At 45.2% G+C, this 6,869-nt stretch overlaps 1 long non-coding RNA gene across 1 annotated transcript; it reads right to left on the reverse strand.

The window, feature by feature from the left end:
• Positions 1–4,486: 4,486 nt before the first annotated feature.
• LOC115191091 (uncharacterized) lies at positions 4,487–6,003 on the reverse strand. Its single transcript, XR_003877523.1, has 2 exons — positions 5,531–6,003; positions 4,487–4,943 (listed from the first exon to the last, which is right to left on the reverse strand). It is a non-coding gene; the product is annotated as an uncharacterized LOC115191091 (long non-coding RNA).
• Positions 6,004–6,869: the final 866 nt, after the last annotated feature.

Here is a 6,869-nt window from a genome sequence, read left to right on the forward strand (position 1 = left end):
TCACACACTCTTCGTATTGCAGTTTGTGCCACTGTTTTAGGTGGTGAAAAAGATTTGTAGTGCTGGAACTTTTTTTATGGCACTGCCTACATATAACGTGATTTTGTTGCTCATCTGATACTTTGAATCCGAACCATCTCCAAATGACTGAGCCAATGCTTTTTCTTTTACTAACCAATTCCTCGTCAAAACGCTCCGCAGACGCTGTTGCTTCCTCCATGTTTGTTGAAGTGTCTGTTCCTGCCCCTCCGCCCTCTGTGCATGAAAGAGGAGGCGCGGGGAGCAGCGCAGAGAGCTCCGGGTCTGCAGCTTGCTTGGAGCAAGGATCAAAGCGCACATTTCAACTATATCGATATATGCGAAATGGTCTAATTTCATATCACATTTAAAATATATATCGATATATCGCCCAGCCCTAGTCAGGCTGATAAGAACAATTCTTATTTTGTATAACGGGTCACTTACGCTTCGAACACACCGACTGCGTCGTTGCATCACTGCTACGTAACATTTTACGCAGCTCGGCAACGATACTGACGCAGGAACCTTTTGCAGATGATCGCATGTGGTTGGACACATGGAGGAGAGAATCATTTTCGCAGTATCCTCAAAACCGTGTCTTTTTGACACAACTGCTGACAGCTACAGGGACATAAACACAAAAAAATGCTGCTTGGAGACAAGTGTCCACGATAGTAGGATTGCCAGGTCAGTTTAGTAGTGAGCACGTGCTAGATGTGGCTAGTTAGCTAGCTAGCTAACCTAGCTTGCTAATCTAGCCAATGAGGTGTGTGTGTGTGTGTGTGTGTGTGTGTGTGTGTGTGTGAAAGAAATAGTCAAATATATTATGCTAGTTACTACCCCTGATAATAATCATGTTTGAAAGAGTGAGTGTGTATGTCATAAATAGTCATAGAAATGGTAGATACTACTGTACCCCTGATAATTTGGTCAGATTACCGTGTGTGTGTGTGTGTGTGTGTCTATGTGTACAGTAGGTGACATATCCATGATAGCTATCTAATAACTATAGGTATGCTAGGTAATGGTTTGGCTTATCATGTCTATGTAGAAGAAGACTGAAGGAGGAAGTGGAGAGGACTCAGGGACAGGTATCAGAGAGAGAGAAGGGCAGAGAAAGAGAAGAAGAGGTCTGGGTCAGCAGCTTCAGGCCAGCAGCCTTGGTGCTTCTGCCACAGTCTTTCTTTTCTGGATCCATTTATTGTGCCTAGGGCAACGAGTGGCAATATTACAGCCAGACCCTCTACTACATCATCCACAAGTGTTGTCCCCACCGGTGCATCAAGACCCTCAATGTCACCTACAACTGCGACCATCGCCTCCACCGGTGCAGCGAGACCCTCTACAATGTCTACATCATCCACCAGTATGACCACCATCGGTGCAGCCATGGAAGACGATGAAATGGAGGAAGCACCTCTGGATCTAGGACCACCTGAGATTATTATGAACCTCACGGAAGTGACCACTGAGGACCTCGTTGAACAGGATGTGGCCGTGGAGACAAACAGAGAGAGAAACGAAGAGGAACAACGTCACACCAGGCGTCATCGAAGGTTCCAGATCCACTCAACTCATTTCAGCAGAGGCTCCTCCAAGCCGTGGAGAGGGATGCAGCCCAACCTGATGCTCACAGGAAGGAGGATGAAGAGACCCTCTTTGCCATGAGCCTGGTGCCAACCCTGAAGAGGCTGCCTCAGCAAAGAAAAGCAGCAGTCAAAGTTCAAATGTATCAGCTGCTTTTCCAAGCCCAGTTCAATGGTAGGTTTTTTTTCTTCTCCACATCACAGGTAGTGTCATAAGTGTTGCGACAGTGAAGTAGGTCATTCTTTACAGTATACTCATGTAGGCTAATTGGTATTTCAGATCAAAGTATTAATATGAGGCAAATGTACAGCTGTTGTTTCTAGGTTAGAAAATATCCCTAAACAACAGTTTACTGTCTAAATATTTTCCTGTCATATTCATCTTTATCTCTGAAATACAAATTCCATGAGTAAACAGCAAGTATTACCAACTTTACTGCACTGTTCCAATATTTATGCCTCTAACTACACTATACAAGCAGTATTTAGTTCACATAAATCTCACCTTTTATGGTTTTCTTTTATGTTAAGCTTGTATGTGTTGTTTTTCTCTTCCCTTCCAGAGATGGAGTCCATTTAGCCGACCAGCTCACAGGAAGGACAGGAAGAGGAGAGGAGTTGTCTGGTTGTTGTTCTTCCCTTCCAGAGATGGAGTCCATTTAGCCGACCAGCTCACAGGAAGGACAGGAAGAGGAGAGGAGTTGTCTGGTTGTTGTTTCTCTCTTCCCTTCCAGAGATGGAGTCCATTTAGCCGACCAGCTCACAGGAAGGACAGGAAGAGGAGAGGAGTCGTCTGGTTGTTGTTTTTCTCTTCCCTTCCAGAGATGGAGTCCATTTAGCCGACCAGCTCACAGGAAGGACAGGAAGAGGAGAGGAGTTGTCTGGTTGTTGTTTTTCTCTTCCCTTCCAGAGATGGAGTCCATTTAGCCGACCAGCTCACAGGAAGGACAGGAAGAGGAGAGGAGTTGTCTGGTTGTTGTTTTTCTCTTCCCTTCCAGAGATGGAGTCCATTTAGCCGACCAGCTCACAGGAAGGACAGGAAGAGGAGAGGAGTTGTCTGGTTGTTGTTTTTCTCTTCCCTTCCAGAGATGGAGTCCATTTAGCCGACCAGCTCACAGGAAGGACAGGAAGAGGAGAGGAGATGTCTGGTTGTTGTTCTTCCCTTCCAGAGATGGAGTCCATTTAGCCGACCAGCTCACAGGAAGGACAGGAAGAGGAGAGGAGTTGTCTGGTTGTTGTTTCTCTCTTCCCTTCCAGAGATGGAGTCCATTTAGCCGACCAGCTCACAGGAAGGACAGGAAGAGGAGAGGAGTCGTCTGGTTGTTGTTTTTCTCTTCCCTTCCAGAGATGGAGTCCATTTAGCCGACCAGCTCACAGGAAGGACAGGAAGAGGAGAGGAGTTGTCTGGTTGTTGTTTTTCTCTTCCCTTCCAGAGATGGAGTCCATTTAGCCGACCAGCTCACAGGAAGGACAGGAAGAGGAGAGGAGTTGTCTGGTTGTTGTTTTTCTCTTCCCTTCCAGAGATGGAGTCCATTTAGCCGACCAGCTCACAGGAAGGACAGGAAGAGGAGAGGAGATGTCTGGTTGTTGTTTTTCTCTTCCCTTCCAGAGATGGAGTCCATTTAGCCGACCAGCTCACAGGAAGGACAGGAAGAGGAGAGGAGATGTCTGGTTGTTGTTTTTCTCTTCCCTTCCAGAGATGGAGTCCATTTAGCCGACCAGCTCACAGGAAGGACAGGAAGAGGAGAGGAGTTGTCTGGTTGTTGTTTTTCTCTTCCCTTCCAGAGATGGAGTCCATTTAGCCGACCAGCTCACAGGAAGGACAGGAAGAGGAGAGGAGTTGTCTGGTTGTTGTTCTTCCCTTCCAGAGATGGAGTCCATTTAGCCGACCAGCTCACAGGAAGGACAGGAAGAGGAGAGGAGTTGTCTGGTTGTTGTTCTTCTCTTCCCTTCCAGAGATGGAGTCCATTTAGCCGACCAGCTCACAGGAAGGACAGGAAGAGGAGAGGAGTTGTCTGGTTGTTGTTTTTCTCTTCCCTTCCAGAGATGGAGTCCATTTAGCCGACCAGCTCACAGGAAGGACAGGAAGAGGAGAGGAGTTGTCTGGTTGTTGTTTCTCTCTTCCCTTCCAGAGATGGAGTCCATTTAGCCGACCAGCTCACAGGAAGGACAGGAAGAGGAGAGGAGTCGTCTGGTTGTTGTTTCTCTCTTCCCTTCCAGAGATGGAGTCCATTTAGCCGACCAGCTCACAGGAAGGACAGGAAGAGGAGAGGAGTTGTCTGGTTGTTGTTTTTCTCTTCCCTTCCAGAGATGGAGTCCATTTAGCCGACCAGCTCACAGGAAGGACAGGAAGAGGAGAGGAGTCGTCTGGTTGTTGTTTTTCTCTTCCCTTCCAGAGATGGAGTCCATTTAGCCGACCAGCTCACAGGAAGGACAGGAAGAGGAGAGGAGTTGTCTGGTTGTTGTTTTTGACCTCCCTCATTGTACCTTTCTTTTCACACACGTCCGTTCCGTTTAAATTCAGTCAATTCATAGTCATTTGTTTATAAAGTCTCGGGATAGCATTCATTATTAGTGTTACATAGATTTCTGAATTGACAGAATTGAAACTCAATACACTGAAGAATTCACAGATGCTCTTTTTTAAATGTTTACACGCACACACACCTCTTTCAATAGTTGTATTTTTTTTAAACATTTTTTACACGTACCGGTCATGTTCTTTCCTGTAATTGAATACTTATTAAATGATGTTTTCATTGTCAGTTGTTTATTAATATCTCATTTAGACTTAATCTGCTCATTTCTTCCCTACACCTTCGCAGATCTAAGACAAGATGAAAGTAAAAACACATTCTCTTCCTAATTCATTTTTTTCCCCACCTGTATTTTGTCAGGCCAGTGAACATGGTGTTAAACTGTACTATTTGTATGGACCCTAGGTTACCCTTTCCCTTAGTTATCATACTAACTGTATGTCCTATAACCTTAATTAGTGCTCCTGCTCACCTGATGTACCATGCCAGGTGTGTATAATACTGACGTTAATGAGAGAGGGAAGGGGTTTTAAGGTGTGGTCTTTACTCCCAAATGTCACTTAAATATAGCTTCCAAATGAAGAGAGACAATGATACATAAAGTAATCTGGGGAAAAAATGATATTTTATGGACAACGGTGGATGGTTCTTAAAATAACCTTTGTGTTATTGGGCTCTTCAAAGAGCTGTTTCACTCCACGGCATACTGCCATGGAACTTCACCTGCTGGCGATGAGAAGTAGGTGGTCAGCTTCTCCCTCACCTGGAGTGCCTGTCTGGGGGCGTTGTTGGCACCTGCCTTGAAACAGTACAATTCAGTCTATGACTATATCATTAAACTATAGCCCAGGCCAACTCTACTCTTAGAAAGAATGGTACTATCTACTTCAAATGGTTCTCTGGCTTTCCCCACAGGAGATCCCTTTTTGTTTCCAAGTAGAACCCTATTGGGTTCCATGTAGAACATTATCCCCAAAGGGTTCTACCTGGAACCAAAAATGGTTCTCCTATGGGGAAAGCAGAAGGCCAGTTTTGGAACCTTTTTCTCTAAGAGTGTATGTGAGTCCAATAAGAATGTAATGAATGACTGTAACTGTGTTGAACAACAAGGGGTCCTGGAGAAGACTAGCCTACCTTCATCAGAGCAGAAGGCACCACCATTTTCTTTTCATTTGGTAGCATTGCATAATTAAAAAATGATTATAAACCAACTTTGGGAAAAAGTTATAGTCCTAATGAACATTCTGTAAAAGTACATCTGATGTCAAATAGGGACTATTAATTAGAGAGCCCTTTAGCTAGCTAGGTTCCACATAAAAACAATGTATCAAATATCAATCAATTATGGTATCAAAGGCTTTAAAAATGTACTAGAATGTATCTTACCGGAGACAAATCGCCAGGCGTTCAACTGGGCTGATGGACTCCAGGTAGTTGGTATCCATCCGGGCGATCCTGGCTCCAACCATCTGGAGCAGGTGATCGAACTGGCTTCGGTCCAGACGAAAGTAACGTCGGAATTCCTCTCCAAACAGTCGAAGCTCTTGAATGAGACGATGTAACTCCCCTGCCTGCTTTCGGGACTTTAACCATCTCTGAACCCACACAGTTATGCGCTTTCGGCGGGGCTGGTCCCGGCCCAACAGCGCGATCAAGACCACCTTCCTCAACGTTGGTCTCATTGTTGAAAGAGCCGACTCTGCCACCTTGACTATTTATTATGCATTTCGCTCCAAAGCTGCATTTTGGAGGGAAATTATATTATAGGCTCTCACAATTCATTTGTGGATGTCATCGAATAAATAATATACTTGGCAAATAAATCAATAAAAAATGTAAAGAAATTCTCCAGTCAAACTGTTTTTATGTAATCCCACTATTTTTTACTGGATATGTGTGCAACAAAAATTAAACATTCACATTTTGCTACTTTCTGTCAAGTCTACGCATACAATTTGACGCATACGTTCGATAAATCGATGCACCACACAGAACGCACTGCAACTGCCTCTGCAACGCAATGCTGCAAGGCAAACGCAGCGTTACATTGGAAATGAATGTACTTCTGGTGTATCGAAACGCAATGACGCAGTCGGTGTGTTCGAAGCGTTAGGATGGCAGTAGCATTGTTGACGAAATGCAGGCATCGCAGCAGAATTAGGAAGCGGTCTTGGGGAAAAGAGGGTGGCAAAGAAGGGAGTTGCGAACATAGGATCTGTGCTCCAGTATTCTCTTAGGGAGTTCTTCTTTACTATCCCCATGAGGAGGACTGTCACCAGGAAGGTATACATTTCACTCATTGTGGTTGTCACCCATTTAGCGAGTTTCCCCCTCACTCCTGGCTCTCTCTTCTCCTGTAGCTCCAAAGCATAGCGATTGGTCTCCTGTACTATGTTTCCCACCAGCTCCTCTGTCAGAAACAACTTGAAGCACTCTGCCTCAGATGGAAATGGACTCCAGACTGGGACTCATCAAAACAAACAGCAGGGCCAGGAGGGGTGAAATGACTGGCGGCCTTCCAGCTACCACAGAACTCCTGTACTTTATCCACTGTCGGTCTGCCTCCATCACCACCAGCATCTTCAAAGGGACCTGGTACTTGGTCAGTGGACAAGGGAACCTCAGATTCAGGGTTCTCAATGGCTACAAGGTTGGGGGGGGGGGCAGCTCCTCACTGTCAGAATCTGATTCCTGACTTTCAGACTCAGACTCATTGTCAGAATTT

Source organism: Salmo trutta, unplaced genomic scaffold (assembly GCF_901001165.1).
Source record: "Salmo trutta unplaced genomic scaffold, fSalTru1.1, whole genome shotgun sequence".
Lineage (NCBI taxonomy): Eukaryota > Metazoa > Chordata > Actinopteri > Salmoniformes > Salmonidae > Salmo > Salmo trutta.